Consider the following 18,425-nt stretch of genomic DNA (forward strand, 5'->3'; position numbering starts at 1 on the left):
CTTCCAGTGTCTTGTCTTCTGTAACGTATTACATTGTGAAGTGTAATAGCATTGTAATAAAGCATGCATGGCGTGTTTTTGTAACGCTCTGTCGTTAAGTTAAAAGGAGTTGAATTTGCAAAGGTTTTGGGAGATATCTGTAATGAAAATAAGTTCCAGGGAAGAAAGCTGGACAGTGAAAGAGTTTCAACGAAGAAGATCCCTCAGTCAAGTGTTTTGGCGTTTTGCTTCTTACATACTAAAGGGGTCAGCTCACACTGAGCTGAGAATTGGCATGCATGGGTGATGATTGCAGAACAAAAAGGAATGAACGGGATAGGAGACAACAACAACAACAATAATGATGATGATTGTAGTGATAACAACGATGGTGACAGCAACTGTTGTCATTAACAAAAATCAGCAGCAGCTATAGACCTACCACTTCCAAACAACCACTCATGAACAAAACAAAGCTCTACCAAACTTTCCAATGGGTAAGAAACACAAAACAAAGCAACATAGTTCCTTGGAATCATTTATTGGAGGTTTCTTGGCCTTGTTTACACTGCTGCTGTATGCACGGTGGTGGTAAGCACGAAGAGAACAACGGCTTCACGTTATCTCCCTTTGACTCAGTGTGGGTGGTAGAATTACTGTTCTTCCGAGGTGTTCCTAAATTACTATAATGATCAAACTGTGTCCTCGGAATGTTGTAATGAAATATGACGAAAGGGAGAAATAAAATTAAGATGAAAGTAAAATTTATTCTTAAGAAAACTGTTAGAAAAAAGGAAGCAAGTGTTGTTTGTCTAGCATAGTATTTTCCAGTAATGCCCAGCACCGGAATTTTCTGTACTGCACTGAATTGTTGCACTGCGACACGGAAAAATACGTGAGTAATTAAATTAACGTGTTATGATTAAATGATATGAGTTAAGACATTTCAGTTGTTTTCTGTAACGTATTGAATTGTGCATGTAATTACGCTGAAATAAAACACGCACAGTGTGTATCTGCAGCACTGTGTCGTTAAGTTAAAAGGAATGGGTCAATGTAATAGAAGATAACTGAAACGAAAATAACGTCCGGGGGAAAAAAGCCGGACAGTGCAAGAGTTACAGAGAAGATATCTCAGTTAAGTGTTTCGACGTTTTCCTTCTTACACACTAACTGGGTCAGCTCACACTGAGGTCATGACTCTTGGATGTCCTTGTATTGCTGTCCCTTTTTATTTTTATTTTCTGATCATCAGCTGATTCGAACCTGTGACTCCAGGGTGATCGCCACTATAAGACTGAGTCACCTTTTCTGGCAGACATTTGTACCGCTGAGCCATTATACACTTAGCTTGAGTAGAGAAAATGAATCCTTTGAAGTTTACTTTCTCTTCAGCTAGATCCAGCTGGAACTCTTCTGTTGCTAATGCCATTGCCTTGAGATCCTTTTCCTCCTCCTGCCAGAAATCGACAGCTGTTTTATGAGGCTGTAGGCAGATGCGCTCACAACCTTCTTGCACCAATCTGTATGGCACGAACTTTTGCTAGGAAACCAGATTCTCTCAAGCTGCTGGCCAGTCTAGCATACTTCTCGGTCTTGTTGATGTGGGCTTCCTCCATTTTGCCTTCGTATGGAACAGTGAGCTCAATAAGAATCGCTTGTTTCGTTGGGAGTACTATGTCAGGTCTCAAGCCACTCTTGCTGATGATTTCCGGGTGTTTCTTCCCCTCTGGTAGGTCAACTATGCATTCCCAATCTTCGGCACCATCCAGCAGCCCACGTTTCCATGCTTTGGATGTTGCAGCTGTTCCTGGCCAGACTTTACTGCCTTCAGCAGAGAGAAACAATACTGTACGTAACTGTCATGGATTGTACAGCAGTTACTGAGGGGAGCTAAAATGACATACTTTTAATTAATACATATTTAGCGTATTATATCGTGTGTAATTGCATAACAAATTCTTATTTTGATTTTGTAAGCAAAAAAGAAATCGGAACAGCAAAACACGTACACGCTCTAGAAATAATAAACATTCGCAAACACTGCAATATACAAATATACACATACGGAATCATGAATATAGATTATAGAACAAGTATTTTTGGTCTCCACAACTTTGGTGAGTTCTTTCAAGTACGGGATAATCGCTTTCTCAGACGCTTAATGCAGAACAAACCGAAAAAAAAATACAGTTCTTTTTCGACTTAACAAAAAGGAATGTTTTATCAGTCTCGCCTCGAAATCTCAAACGCAAATGATCTTTGCTGTTGGACTGACTGGAACAGTGGGTCAGGTCAAGGGCATAGCCCATGCTGCTGGTACCATGTAACCCAGTACTACCTGCCGCATGTGAAATCTCCCAACGACGGACCAGGCGGAGGAGGAAACCTTTCCCATCGGCGTTGAAGGCAGAAGAGGATGACCAAAGGGCAGGGGGAGTTCTTATCCTTCGCTGGAAGTCCTCCTAGGAGACGGAACTCTGAAGAAAAAACCTGCACCTGCCGAGGCCGTCCTACACGTGGCAGTATCTGCACCAGTGGGACTGTGTGTGTCGGTAGGCGAGAGAGTGGGGAAGGGACTGCACAACTCCTTCTCGCTAAAATAAAAGTCACCTGAGCTGGTCAGGCAACCAGGCTAATGTCGGAACGACGAGCTAGCCCTTCAACACCCAGCTTTCCCAAGCCCTGCAGCGAAGGAGAAGTGGTAACGGGGACAGGCAGAGGATGCTGCTGGCAGTTCCTAGTCACAACTCCGCCGCAGACTGCGACGGATACGGCGCCCGTATCCTCCCAAAGTGTCAGAGCAGCCCTTTTAGGGACAGCAATGCTCTCCCCACATGGGGAAGGGGAGATAAAAGGATCCCTAAACAAAGCCTGTCTCGCCTAGTACCTAGTAGGAAACCGCACCAACTTGGACATCCAACATTAGCAGTCGAAAACAACAGAAGAAAAGAACCAGGAGTCATGCCCTGATTCTGGGTGTCTGGAATGTTCGCACCCTTCTAGACAGAGCCCCCCCCCTGCCTTTGGAACCTCAGGCGTGGGTTTTGCCATACGAACCAAACTTGCACGACAGCTTGACAGCCTTCCACGTGGGATAAACGATAGGCTGATGACCCTGCGGCTGAAGCTGTCGAAGGATCGCTTCGCCACAGTCATCAGCTGCTATGCCCTAACGATGACCAACCCTGATGACATCAAATAAGCTTTCTACGAGGAGCTCAGCCGAACCATTTCAGCGGCAGACAGAAAGGACATGCTGATCATCCTTGGGGATTTCAATGCCCGAGTCGACGTGGACTTCTCGTGGCCAAAAGTCCAAGGACAGCACGGCACTGGCAAGTGCAACTCCAACGGACTGTTTTTGTTCTCGCTCTGCACGCAGCATGGACTGACCATCACCAACACCCTCTTCCAACAAGCGGACAAGTACAAGAACACATGGATGCACCCCCGCTCCAAGCAATGGCACATGCTGGACTATGTGATTGTCCGGCAGAGGGACAGAGGTGATGTTTCCATTACACGCTGCATGAGAGGAGCAGTCTGTTTGTCGGACCATCGCCTGGTACGCAGCAAGATGAACATCAGATTTGCACGCGAGCTCCAACCAGCCAGGCAGAAACCCCCTAGGAAGCTGAACATCCACCACCTCCCTATCACCAAGGACGTGCTGCAGCAGCAAATCCAAGCAGCTCCAAGAAATTCCTGCATCGACTGATGTAGAAGAGGTATGGAGCACCTTTAGAGATGCTGTGTACACAGCAGCAGCTGACACACTCGGCTTTGTACAGAGGAGCCACAAAGACTGGTTTGACGAGAACGACTCTGGAATCTCCAAGCTACTGAACACACTGCATATATGGCATCAGGATCATATTTCCGATAAAGACTGCCAGAGGAAGGAGAACCAGTTCTTGCAAACCAAGCAACTCGTACAGAAGAGGCTGCGTGAGATGAAGAATACCTGGTGGGAGAGAAAGTCCGAAGAGTTTCAGTCCGCTGCTGATGCTCACGACATGAAGACCTTCCATGATAGTCTCCGAGCTGTGTATGGGCCGAGAGTCACAGGATCAACCCCTGTCCGAGCCTCCGACCAGACCACCCTCCTGACAGACAAGAAAGACATCCTTGCCCACTGGGCAGAGCACTTCAACACCCTCCTCAACAGGGAATCGTCCGTATCTGACGAGGTAATTGCAGCCCTCCCACAGATACCAGTCAATGACTCGCTAGCTGCCCCTCCCACCAAGGCCAGGACCCGGAAGGCCCTGAAGCTGACAACGTCAGGAAAAGCACCAGGAGTGGATGGAATCCAGGCTGACATCTACAAGTACGGAGGCGAGGTGCTGACAGACAAGCTGACCGCCCTGTTCCAGTCTATCTGGGAGAGAGGGGAGGTCCCCCAGAATTTCAAGGATGCTTCTATTGTCCATATTTACAAAGGGAAGGGAAACAAAACATCCTGCAATAACCACCGTGGAATCTCTCTCCTCTGCATCGCCGGCAAGATCTTCGCCCGCATCATACTGAACAGACTGGTTGACCATGTCTCCAATGCAGTCATCCCTGAAGCACAGTGCGGCTTCTGCTAAGGCAGGGGAACATGTGACATGGTGTTTGCCCTACGTCAGATGCAAGAGAAGTGCCGTGAGCAGAACAAGGAGCTCCACATGGTCTGTGGAAGATCCTCCTAAAGTTCGGCTGCCCAGAGAGCCTAATCCAGCTGATTGCGTCATTCCACGATGGCATGCAGGCGAGAGTACAGGAAATTACTGACATGTCGGATCAGTTCCCTGTGGTAAATGGAGTGAAGCAGGGCTGCGTCCTGGCACTCACACTGTTCTCTATTCTCTTCTCTGCCATGCTGATTGACGCCTTCCAAGACTGTGACCGGGGCATCTACATTCAGTTTCACAAAGATGGCAAACTTTTCAACTTGCGGTGACTCCATGCCATGTCCAGGGTGTTTGAGGCAGTTCCTCTTTGCTGATGACTGCACACTTGCTGCACACACCCATGAGGACATACAGTTCATTATGGACAGGTTTTCAACATCCTGCAGGTTCTTTGGACTCACCATCAGCCTCAGCAAGACTGAGTCCATGTACCAACCAGCTAGCTCACAGAACACCAGTGTCTCCCCCCCACCTGCAATCAAGATCGATGACACAGAGATCAAGTCGGTCAACAAGTTTTGCTACCTGGGCAGTACCCTATGCAGCAATGGAGCCCTTTGTGCAGAAGTGACGCTGCACATCGCCAAGGCCAGCTCCGTCTTTGGAAGACTCAACAACAGGCTGTGGAACAACAAAGGCATCAGGCTCAGCACCAAAATCAAAACCTACAGAGCTGTTGTGCTGGCCACCTTGTTCTACTGCTGCGAAACATGGACGACATATCGCCGTCACATTCAGCAACTTGAGCAGTTTAACCAGAGATGCCTACGAAAAATCCTCGGCATAAAGTGGCAAGACAGGGTCTCCAACCTCCAGGTCCTAGAGAGTAGTGGCCTGCCCAGCATCGAAAGCCTGCTGATCCAGTGCCAGCTACTCTGGACAGGACACGTTGTCCGCATGACAGACAGCAGGATCCCGAAGATGATATTGTATGGCCAGCTGAAGGAAGGCCACCGTGAACTTGGAAGACCCTGCAAGTGCTTCAAGGACACCTTGAAGACAAACCTCAAAGCCTGTGACGTAGACATCGCTTCCTGGGAAAATGATGCCCTTGACCGCTCTCGCTGGAGGATGCTGTGCTCTAGTGGCACAAAGACGTTTGAAAACAAAACAACGCTGGCCATTAAGGAGAAGCGTGAGAGAAGGAAGCAGGGCTCAACTTCTGTAGACGTTTTCCCTTGCAACACCTGTGGGAAGTGCTGCGCATCCTGAATCGGCCTCTTCTCCCATATGAGGACACACACCGACAGATAAGCCTGCCTGCCTACTCATCCGTCGGACTGACGGGAGACTCCATTCATTCGACTGGAAACAACGTAATGGTTTTGATAAACTTGACAGCAGCTGGTGGCTCCTGGAGGCGCAAACGACTCTTGACGTTTGTAAAAGCATTGGTCTTGGTGGACTTTGATCTGAAACAGAGAAAATGGAAATTCATCAGTATGCCTTTGTCACGTTTCGCATTTCTGTAACAAAGAAAGCACTGACGATCGTATGGCAAAATGAACAGTCCCAGAAGAATGCCGTGCGTCTTGGCGTGTTTCACTTTATTTCTCACTTCCTTGGTACTCTTGGAAAACTCGCGAGAGGAACAGGCGCTGGGGATACTGTCGTTCACTCGGGCATCTGTGCTGTGGACTCTGAACAATGGATCTGCAATGGTCGGGAAACACATAACCGTGCCACGGGAGTCCACAACACAGTACTGGAAGCTCCACAGAGACTTTTTCTGGGACACATTCTCAAAGACTCACCTGGTGCAAATGAACTCTTCGGTGACAAAGGATCTGCCAGAAAAGCATGTTAATAGATTCTGCTATTTGTGTGCAATGTACAAGAAACAGGTTTTTGGTGGTAAGAAAAGAAAGACGGCGAAGTTTGGCAGTGCATATGAACAACTCATCTGTCCTTTCTATGATCCGAGAGGAATGACAACAGTCAATTTTTGCAATGAATTCTAAGCTGTTGGCTATTTGTGTTGTCCACGCCGTGCCGCATCGGTCTTAGAAGGGAGTTGCTGGGGTTCTTTTTGTCACACTATCTGGATTCTTCAAGCCGTAACTAATTATATGTATGACAAGTACCTGTGGACAGAAAGAAAGACAAAACTCTATGCAAATAGTGTGAAAATTCATCCTGCTGATGTAAGTGGGGTTTGTGGACACCTGAATCATTACCCATGTTGCTTTGTTTATCAAATGAAACATCGCTGTAAACGGCGGTGACGTGACCCTTGGAAAATGTGGGAACTGGGTCATCAATAGAAAGTCTCTAGTGCTCAAGGTATACTTTCGAAAGTTATTAGTGGTTGCAGAAGGGGGCGTAATTTAATACGACACTTGAAAACCTAATGTTCAGTCAAACAGCGCATTTCGCAAAAAATGACAGATCTTTTGTTATTACGCGCTTCTGCGTTAATTATTACAAAAACAGTGTGTTTTGTAACAAGATCCTGGTATAATTATACCGTAATCTATATTTTGCAGACCGGTATTTTTGAATTGGCAAACTGATCAAACATTCGAGAAAATATATGCCCCCCACCCCCTCCCCATCCGGGCTAAGAGAGTGAAGTATCTTTCTTTCTTTCTTTCTTTCTTTTGCGTTCGACAGCTACGCAGTCAGGGTCGGAGTCCGAAGGATGCCACAAACTCGGACGTCCGGCGAAGATCGGCTACCGTTCCCCAGAGCTTGGTGTTGAGGTCAGCACCCCCAGGCCAGGACTGCTGCCGCATCTTCTCATACAGGGGGCAGTCTTGGAGAATATGGGATGGGGTCTGGTCAGCCTGGCCGCAATCACATAGGGATGTGGCTGCCACTCCAATCCTCTTCAGGTGTGCTCGGAGGCCGCAGTGTCCTGTGCGAAGGCGGTAGATGGTAGTCTGGTGTCTCCTCTCCAGTGTCCTGATGGGATCCTGGTGTGCCTGGTAGCCTCCGTTCAGGGTGACCCAGCCTCTTCGGAATCTGCTGCGGAGGAGAGATTTTGCTTCCTCATACGTGGCAGGAGTGGTTGGCTGTGTGAGCTGGCTTCCTTCCTTAGCAAGGTGGTCTGCACGCTCGTTGCCTGGGAGGCCTACATGTGCAGGCACCCACTGGAGGGTCTTTGGGGCTGTTTTGGTAAGGGTTGCGAGGGAGGCCTTAAGGGACTGGATCAGTGGACCAGGATCAGGGGAGTCAAGGGCCTGGAGTGTGGACATGGAGTCAGTGAAGATGGAGATGCTGCCAAGGGGCTTTCCACAGGAGGAGAGGAATCCTGCTGCTGTTTTAATGGCCAGGACTTCAGCTCTGAAGTTGGAACAGAGCTTTCCTCCAGGGAGTGCGATGCTGCTGTGCTCTCCATCGGGAAATTTGACGTAGACACCACTGCCTCTGTAGTGTGTGGCTTCCTCCGCTGATCCGTCCGTGTATACATGGGTCCAGGAGCTGGCTGGGTAGGACTCCTCTATCATGGCCAGAGTCAGGATCTTGAGAGTAGCTGGTTGCTGGTCTTTAGTGGTGATGCCAGGAACTCTGAGGCTGATGGTGGCCTCTATCTCTCGGTTGAGCCTCCAGTTAGGCAAGGCAAGGTCAGTGCAAGACTCCCCTTTTGCCGCCAGAACATTGCTGTGCTGTGCTCTGAGTGCTTTATACTGGTGGTTGAGGCTCTGACGTTTGAGACGGTTCTTGGTGGGCTGCTCCAGTCTGTGGTGTAGGTGGTGTGAGGGCAGTCTTCTGAGCTTCTCTCCCTGCATCAGGACTTTCAGGTCGCGTGTTCTCTCCAGGGGCTCGACGTTAGCAGTTTTCTCCATGTCATGGATCGGAGTGGACCTCATGGCTCCAAGTAATAGGCGTGGTCCCATATTTTGGACTTTGTCGAACCGGCTCTTGTTGGTCTTGGAGGCTGTGCCCCACGAGGTTGAGGCGTACTCCATGGTGGGTCTGACCGCTCCCATGTAGACCCTGGCGAGAAGCCTGCTGTCTGCTCCCCAAGTTGTCCCGACCAGCTTCTTCAGCAGGGCTAGCTTGCGGATGCCTCTCCTCTCCATCTCCTCAATCTGGGGCCTCCAGGTCAGGTGGGTGTCCAACGACGCCCAGGAATGTTGGTATATCCGTCTGGGGCAAGACCTGTCCCTGTAGCTTCAGCTTGACTTTCTCGTTGGCGATGGAGAGAGAGAAGAGTGTTGCGTTGGTTTTTGTGGTGTTGAGCTCAAGACCCCAGTCTTCCGTCCATGTGGCAATATTGCTGACGACTTCCTGAAGCCGGTAGGAGGCCGTGCTGGTGTGTTCAGCGGATGTCCATACTGCCAGGTCGTCTGCGTGCAGACTGTTGGAGACGTGCTTCGTGATGTTGTCTCTGATGTCGTTGATATACAACAGGAACAATGTTGAGGAAAGCACTCCTCCCTGGGGGACACCCTCACGTAGCTTGACCTTTCTGCTGTGGAAGCCGTCTAGTTTGACCCTTGCTGTCCTGCCGAAGAGGTAGTGGTGGATCCACATGTACATCTTGCTACGTACGCCGGCTTGGAGAAGTTTTAGGATGAGGCCCTCCTTCCACACTTTGTCAAACGCTCTCGACAGGTCAGAAAACACGGCCAGTGTCTTCTTCTGCTCCTGAAAAGAGTTTTCGATGTCCTGGACAAGGAGGGCTAGTTGATCTTCTGTGTTGCGGAATTTTCTGTAGCCGGTCTGGGTAGGTGAAAGGGTGTTATGTGTTTCCAGGAGGAAGGTGAGGCGGCGGTTGACCATCCTTTCCAGCAGCTTGCCAACACAGCTCAGAAGGCTGATTGGTCTGTAGCTGTGGGGGTCCTTCTTGTTCTTCCCCTTCTTTGGGATCGGGATGATCTCTGCCTCTTTCCAGATGGAAGTCACAACTCATGCTGTCCAGCTGTAATTGAAGATCTGAAGCAGCACTGTTCTGGATGCTGGTCCCAGGTGCTTCAGCATGTCGCAAGTGACACCATGAGGCCCCGGAGCTTTCTTGGGCTTCAGCTTGCGAATGCCTTGTTTCAGCTCCTTTATGGTGAATGGTTTGCTCGTACAGCTGTCATCTATGTCATGTGGGTCTGATGTCATAAGTTTTGTGGTTTCCTCTCGTACCTGCTTGATGCGCTGTCTGGACATGTGGATCGCACTCTCCTCTCGGTACAGTTCCGCAAAGGTGTTGGCTGCGGCCTTTTCTGTTTTCAGCTGGTTGTCCTGCTCGGTTACGGTCTTGCCTCTGCTGGGGTTGTCATCGTTCAGTTTCTTTGTCAGCTTCCAGAGCCCCTGCATGTCTGTCTCCATGTTCAGGGAGTATATCTTGTCTTGCCAACTCTTGCGTGTTGGTTGCAGCTTTTCCTTTATGAACGCAGCTTTCGCTCTATTGTGTGTCTCTACATTTTCGTCAGTGGGGGAGCTCTCCATCGTGTCCCTGGCTTCACTGAGGGTCTTGTGCAGGGTGTCGAGCTCAGGTGTCCAGAACGGACGGTAGTTCCTGCGTTTGCCTCGTGGAATAGCTGCCTGCGCCGCGTTTAATACTGCCTTATCAAATTTCTTGGCATTTTCGTTGATGTCGTAGTGCGACAGTGTCAACGCAGAAGTCCTCTTGTCTGCCTCGTGCTTGAACAGGTCCCAGTTTGCCTTCTTGTAATTCCAGCTTGTTGGTAGCCTGGTGGGATGGGTTTCAGAATATCTCTGTACTGTAATGATCACTGGCCTGTGGTCGCTGCCTTCAAGCTGGGGCGACACCTCCCTTTGGGCAATGCTATGGATGCCGTCTGTCGCGAAGGCCAGATCAGGAGTGCTTGTGGTCCTCCATGCTCGTGAGTGCACGTAGGTGGATCTTCTGGACTGTTGATGAGGGTCAGCTGGTTACTGATTGCCCAGTTTTCCACATCTTCTCCCTTCTTGTTGAGATCTTGGTAGCCCCAGCTGGGTGAGTGGCTGTTAAAGTCTCCTGTGATGATCCAGCTGTGGGAGTCAACGAGGTTAGAGTCAAGCTGTATTTGGTTTGTGGGTGAGTAGACATTGAGGACTGTCACTGACGTGCCTGGCAACACCAACTTGACTCCCAGAAATTATGTGTCGAGATCAGCTTGACCAGAACTCTGGCTCTCTGCCGCTGGGATGTTGTTTCTTACCAGGGTGAAGAGGCCTCCCTTTGGTCTGTTCTTTTGGTCTTGTCTGAACAACTCGTAACCTCTTATGAAAAAGCGGTGAGTGTTCTTGAGGTGAGTCTCTTGGATGCAACATACATCGATCGCATTTTCACGCAGAAACTGCTGGAGCTCAACTTTCTTGCGCTGTACTCCTTCCGCATTCCAGTGGACGATACGAAGTGCTGCTTGCCCATGTGCTCCAATCTGTTCTCCCCGAAGAGCCTGAGAAGCATCGCGTCCGTGGTCGGTAGTAGTGGATGGGCCCCTTTGAGGCTGAAGGGCCCAGCACCGTCTCCCCGGCCATGGTCCAGGAAGACGACACCACATCGGTCTAGCGTTGTCTGCATAGCCATGTGTCGTAGAGTGCGTGCACAGCCGTTTTTGACTAGATCACGCCCCTTAGGGAGGCCACTGTGGAGCCGTCTTCGGTGATCTCCTGTTCTGGTAACGGTTTACAGTTGGCCGGGTTTTCTCTTGTGAGTTTTCCTTCTCTTGGAAGGACTGCCTGCTGAGGCTAACGGACTCCATCTGCCCGGGTGTGAAATCAGAGTTGTCCTTTTCCTAGACTATGTGGGTCCACGGCACCTTATTCCATATCATTTGGTGCAACCCCCAAAGGGAGGACTCCCCCGTCCGCCACCCGGGGGACGCGCCCCTACGCCGTATAGTCCCAGCGCGAGGGAGATGAAGTATGAATCATGAATGATGTGGATACTATCCTCAGTCGGAGACCAAGCTCTAAGTGCTTTACAAACATTGGGCGCTCATCATTCGTTTCCTATGTCATTCAAACAATTTTCAGGCACGCACACATACACACACTCAGACAGGCATATAACATTATACGTGCATAACCGTTTTGTTTATGTATCCCGCCATGTTGACAGCCATACTCTGTTTCGGGGTCACAAACTGTTGGTCTACTACATACATTTTGGAGTAAGTATGCATTCTGTCTCTGTCTCTGTCTCTCTCTCTTTGTAAGTTAGTTAACACAACGAAGACGCCATTAGGAAACGGAACGGAATTACTGCTGACTGCTCTGCATTTCAGCTGGTGGAGCTTGCAGCAGGTCCGCCATACAGTTTACTTCCCACCCACCTAAATGTCAGTCACATGGGCTGGGGACAATTGCCAGGGATAAATTGCTTCAGGGGGGAGGGTGTGTGGGGGATGAATGGAAATGTCATTCGGATAATTTTCTTAATGACGCTGGTACAGCGACAAGCCCACAGCAGCTTTATGACCGACTGGTAGGAGGAGGGGGTGAGGGTAGATTATTTCCTAGTCATAGGGTACACGTATGTACTGAGCAACGCATACAATAACACTCTCTGTAAACCTAAGTTTCGTTTCTGAACGACTAGACATTACAATCTGAATCTCTGCCTGCTTGCCCATGTTTCATTTCCGAACGGTCACATGGCGAACTTCTTTATTGGATTCTGTATGGAGGCAACGTTGTTTTGAATTATGTTTCTCATCCATGTGTTATCACGCATTCAAACACTGAAAACAAGCTCTTGAAAGTATGGAATGTCTTGTCACGTATCAAAATCACTAAATCTTGTTCTTGAACGAATGGAATCATGGGCGAGACAGCGTAAAGTAAAGTAAAGTAAAGTAAAATGAAAGGTTATATAGCGCAGTACCCCCATCTCACATGGGGCTTGCCGCGCTTTACAATATGATATACAAATGTGAGTATGTGTGACTTAAACTTATGTACCAAAACAATCAACACAGGCAATGTCACAGTCTCATATTACATAGGCCCAAATCATAGCAAAATAACTACTTCACCACCGTAGTCAAAATATACAATAAGGAACCAGGCATCACAAACATAACACATAAGAGGGAAAAACAAAAAAAGCAGTAATAACGCATCAACAATCATAACGATGGAGTCTCCCGTCGGACCGACGGATGAGTAGGCAGGCAGGCTTATCTGTCGGTGTGTGTCCTCATATGGGAGAAGAGGCACATTCTGGATGCACAGCACTTCCCACAGGTGTTGCAATGGAAAACATCTCCAGAAGCTGAGCCCTGATTCCTTCGCTCACGCTTCTCCTTAATGGCCAGCGTTCTCTTGTTTTCAAACGTTTTTTGCCACTAGAGCACAGCATCCTCCAGCAAGAGCGGTCAACGACATCGGTTTCCCAGGAAGCTATGTCTATGTCACAGGCTTTGAGGTTTGTCTTCAAGGTGTCCTTGAAGCGTTTTCAGTGTCTTCCAAGTTTGCGGTGGCTTTCCTTCAGCTGGCCATACAAGAGCATCTTCGGGATCCTGCTGTCTGTCATGCGGACAACGTGTCCTGTCCAGCGTAGCTGGCACTGGATCAGCAGGCTTTCGTCACGTTAAAAAAAACCCACAGAAGTACGCACGTACGAGTTCAATCACACAAGCCAGTTTCCAGACGGAAGCTTACAGTTCCCTTTCCCAGACATCATGCTTTCCCCCAATGGCAACAGTGACATTCCGGGTAAAAATAAAATACATAATTAAATTTAAAAAACCTAAAAGAGACACTCCAGTGTCTCATTCGACTCGAGGCAGACGGAGAGACAGAAACTATATTATAGAGAGACAGACACAATGAATCATTAACAGGTATGTGGTAACTGGCGAGCAGTACTTGTCAGTTACCTTGGAAAACCATAGACTTTTCTTAGAAAGACTTAGAACGCGAAATAAAGCTTCTACCAAACGATTTCTTTTTTTTTCTTCTCACTTTTGTAAACAAAGTGAGTCTATGTTTGTGACGCCGTGTATGTGTGTGTGTGTGTGTGTGTGTGTGTGTGTGTGTGTGTGTGTGTGTGTGTGTGTGTGTGTGTGTGTGTGTGTGTGTGTGGTAAACTTTAACAGTGACATTTGTCTGCCAATACCAAATTTGGATCAAACTTGGTAGGAAAAACAATCTTCACAGTCGTACCAATAGAAGGTTGTACGTTTTCCAATTTAAGCCGTTCTTCCGGATCATAAACGGTTTATTTGGTTGAGACTCGATCGAGATCCAAAAACACCATAATTACCTCTTCCCAGTTGCGGGAACAAAGGCGATGTTTGTGGTGAGAAGACGGTATGACATCGCTTTTCTTGTTCGGAATCAGAAGAAGAAAAAAAAACAAGTTGTGAACAGAACACATACAGTGACACTACTTATACCATTTGTCTTGAAATCCTTGCTTCTCTTCAAAAACTTTTTTTCTTTTTTTTTTGTTTTTGTTTTTAGGGGGGGTTTGTGTGTGTGTGTGTGTGTGTGTGTGTGTGTGTGTGTGTGTGTGTGTGTGTGTGTGAGAGAGAGAGAGAGAGAGAGAGAGAGAGAGATCACAGTGTGTGTATATGTATAATGACGTCTGTGTGTGTGTGTGTGTGTGTGTGTGTGTGTGTGTGTGTGTGTGTGAGAGCGCGCGCACGCGCATCGATCCTAAAGCATTAGCTATTTTATTTTATTGTTTTTATAATGCATTTATAAAATGTGGGTGCGTGTACGCGTGAGTTTGCTCACACGTTTGAGTATACCTACGTAAGCGCGTGCTCACTAGAGGCCTATTTGTAAGACCTACGCGTGTAGGTATACGCGCACACGTCTCCGTATAGTATACGCCAAGACACAAAAACAAAAAGTTGACCCAAGACGCAAAACTGTAAGATAAAAAAACAAAACAAAACACGCAAGCACAAAACAGCTGCTGAAGCATGAACATTGTTTTGAAAGGGTACAGAGGCTCGAATGGCCGCAACGGCGCAGTGTTGAATGTCAGCATTGTTAGCCGACTGTCACACGGCCGCGCATGCGCACCGACGATTCTCGACGCGGCAAGCTGCCGAAATGTCGTCTGCAATCATTACTTTTGCTACAATGCGAAAACGTTAGCGGGTCGCTCCTCCGCATTTGTGTGTGAGACTCGCTCCCTGTTGGTGACTGAAAACTGGATGTTGAGAATGAAACTGTGCTGAGGTGAGGGTTTATTTTTTGTGTGTGTATTGTGTGTCTCGGTCTTTCAAACATATGTTGGCTTGGGACTGTGAAAGAAAATGGATAGATTTGTACAATAAAAGCGCAGTCAGTTTCGATCGATGAAAATGAATGAATGAATTTAGACACAACAGGTATTATGCCAGAGTTCTAGTGATTGTTTTTTGGTGTTTAGTTTTCACACCCACAACCTTCACTTCCCCCAAAACTTTCCTTTCCACTCTGCTACGGTGAGCATGGTCGGCTTGCTGCATATGTGCAGGATTTACCATACCTTGGTTGTCTACAGTCTCTGTTGGGGAGTTATGGTTCATTGGTCAGACCCCCAGCCCCCATTCCCCGCACCCCTAAAATAATGTGCGTCACTGTCAGCCTTTTTTTTTTTTTTTTCCCCGTTGGGGTTTTGTGTTGAAGGCACGTAGGTAGCCTATGTATACATGTACATAGTCTGCGGGTGGGATATTTGACTGACAGAAGGAGAAAAGGGTTTGTGTGATGTGTGTGTGTGTGTGTGTGTGTGTGTGTGTGTGTGTGTGTGTGTGTGTTATTCATTGCCAATTCCAGAGGAACCTGTTTTGTTGCCACGACTAGGATTAGCCATTTACTTAATCATTTACTTAATCATTTTCTATTATGATGATGAGGATGATGATGATTATCATTATCATTATTATGTTGATGAATGAATGCTGAATAACACGGATACTTATATAGCGCCTGTCCTCGGTTGGAGGACAAGCTCTGAGCGCTTTACAAACTCAGGGTCATTTGCAGAACAGGCTGCCTACCTGGGTAGAGCCGACTGACTGCTGCCACTGGGCGCTTATCATTTGTTTCCTGTGTCATTCAATCAGAGTTCAGGCACGCACACATACACAATCAGACAGACATTAACATTTTACGCGTATGACCGTCGTATTTATTTACCCCGCCATGTAGACAGCCATACTACGTTTTCGGGGGTGTGCAAGCTGGGTATGTTCTTGTTTTTATAACCCACCGAACGCTGACATGATTTATGGAATCTTTAACGTGCCTATACACACTACAGGCACAAGCAGGTCTGCACATAATTGTGTTGACCAGGGAGATCAGGAAAATCTCCACCCTTTAAACACCAGGCGTCGTCACCGAGATTAGAGAAAAGACAGGAAAAAAAAGATGTTGCGGAAACGGAAAGGGATGTAATGATTAGGGAGTAGCTGCGGAATGGTTTGTGTGGGCAATAGTTGGGAATGGATGTTTTTCTTCTCTTTTGTTATGAGTTTTACATGAAATATGCTTTGGTGTTTGTTGTTGTGAATATTTCCTTTGAAACACCTTTTAAGAACGTGCAATGTATAAATCAACTGTGTGCAAAAACACTAGAAACATCCATACACACACTACCAAAACGAAAAAAAAAAAAAAAAAAAAAAAAAATCAAGCAGAGTTTCACCTGGAAAGGTTGTAGTCTACAATTCATAACAACAGCGAGAAGGAAATCATTTCTTTCTTTCTCTCTCTCTTTCTTTAATTAAAAATAAAAGAAAATGGTTTTGCATAGAAATGCGACAATACGCGTTTTTTGTTGGTTTGCTGTTGTTGTTGTTGTGTTTTTTGTTTGTTTGTTTGTTTGGTTGTTATTGTTGTGAGAATGGTGAAAAATGGTATGACAGTACCGCGATCTGCCACATCCAAGATTGCGACATAACGTGTGGGCGGTTTTACCTATCATGTGGCATTACTTACGTTGTGCAACGCACGGTTGGTGTTTGGAAAGTTTACCGGGAACTAGATTCAGAGTCTCTGTGTGTTTGTCTACTTTCCTCTGTCCCTGTCTCTACACTGTCTCTCTTCTTCTCTCCCTCCCTCTCCCCCCCTCTCTCTCTCGATGTGTGTGTGTGTGTGTGTGTGTGTGTGTGTGTGTGTGTGTGTGTGTGTGTGTGTTCGAATGTATTCACTTGTCTGTAAGCTCAGCTGATTTTCTTTTCTCTTTTAGCGCAGCTTATTTTCTTTTCTCTTTTGCTCATTTTATTTTATTTTTTCATTCTCTCCTCTCCCCACTTCCCTTCAGTTTCCCACAATCTTTTCCCCACTTTGAAACATGAATTTTTTTTAAACCCACAAAAACACGTAGATGTCAAGATAACGTCACTGTAAATGTACACACTGTGTAGAAGTACAAAAACGATACATCAAGGAACAAACCATACATCACATGTTTTGCCTTTATGTCTTCAATGTCATCTATGGTCCCTATCTCCTGACCGACAGCAGCAGGTGCTGGCACAGCACAGTGCGTGAAATTGTCCACCGCTATGATTCCACATGCTTTCTTTGGACGGACGTGCGCATCCGGTCTGTGTAGAGATTAACGTGTCAGGGTTATCAGCCTACTGTCTTTCGGGGAAACAACAACAACATGACTACCGCTCCTGTGAACACATATATTATAACAAATGATTCAGACCTTTCGGCCCGTGGTTTTATACGCCACATTTGAAATTGCATGGAGGGAAAATTGTTTTTGTTTTGTTTTGTTTTTTAAATCAAACCTATGAATGTGTAAACAAGCATCTACGGGAATGTATTATTCGTTTATTTCTCCATTTACTCATAATTATGATAATCATTTTAAGGGTATAATCAGAGCAAAATTCAGAATGTAGAGAAGTGAAAAGTATGTCATCGAAACCAGTGTGTTGTTCCTCAGTACCATCGCTAGAAATTAAGGGCTCAGTGTGAGGTTGTCGTTCGTTGCTCTCTGTCTCTCTGTCTCTGTCTCTGTCTCTCTCTGTCTCTCTCTCTGTCTCTCTCTCTCTCTCTCTCTCTCTCTCTCATACGAGAAAGACAACACACGCAAACGTGCATACGCGTGGAGCGATAGCCAAATGGATAGAGCTGCTCTACCAATGTGGAAGCGATGATCCTAGGTTCGAACACTAAAACGTCAGCAAGTTAAGTATGCATAACAGTGGGTTCGAATCACGAAAGGAGCGGTTTTAGCACCCAGTGCCTACCCCTAATTGGGGTGTTGTTTTTTTTAACCCCCGAGGGCAAATCTGGCTAGCATAAAGAAACTCCGCGGTCCATGTAGACGAGTCCGGAATGTTTCCGGGGGGAAGGGGGGGGGGCAGGGGGGGGGGGGGGTAAGAACTGGCCCTCACAGCTAGATTTCACATACTCCTCGACCCCGCACTGAGGTCATTCTAGACTGGCTGGAAATGAGGCCGAGGGGTAAATTTGGTTTCGTTATTATTAATTCAGGCTACCAAAGTAAAGCTCTCGCACTTTTGCTCCCGTTAAGTTGTAATGGATGGAAAGGGGGTGGTGACAGTGACTGCAAGCCCAGAACGATCACTTCCATTTTCAGCAGCTTGATCAAACTTGTTAAAAAAACAATGAAGAAGGTGACAGAATGGTTAAAGACGCTCACCTGCTAATGCAGACTATCCGTGAGGGTAATGGTTCGAATCCCGCTCTCGCCCTTTCTTCCTAGTTTGACTGGAAAATCAAACTGAGCGTCTAGTCATTCGGATGAGACGATAAACCGAGGTCCCTGTGCAGCACGCACTTGGCGCACTGAAAAAGAACCCATGGCAGCGAGAGTGTTGTCCTCGGGCAAAATTCTGAAATGAGAAGAAATCCATTCTGATAGGCACTCACACACACACACACACACAC

At 47.2% G+C, this 18,425-nt stretch overlaps 1 protein-coding gene across 5 annotated transcripts in view; it reads left to right on the forward strand.

Annotated features, from left to right (window-relative positions):
- Positions 1–14,596: 14,596 nt before the first annotated feature.
- LOC143292571 (uncharacterized) overlaps positions 14,597–18,425 on the forward strand; it is a 140,027-nt gene continuing 136,198 nt past the window's right edge. For all 5 annotated transcript variants that reach the window (XM_076602992.1, XM_076602993.1, XM_076602995.1 and 2 more), the window contains exon 1: positions 14,597–14,741. The gene's annotated coding sequence lies outside the window, so the exon portion shown is untranslated. The remainder of the gene's footprint in view (positions 14,742–18,425) is intronic.

Source organism: Babylonia areolata, chromosome 18 (genome assembly GCF_041734735.1).
Source record: "Babylonia areolata isolate BAREFJ2019XMU chromosome 18, ASM4173473v1, whole genome shotgun sequence".
Taxonomy (NCBI): Eukaryota; Metazoa; Mollusca; class Gastropoda; order Neogastropoda; family Buccinidae; genus Babylonia; species Babylonia areolata.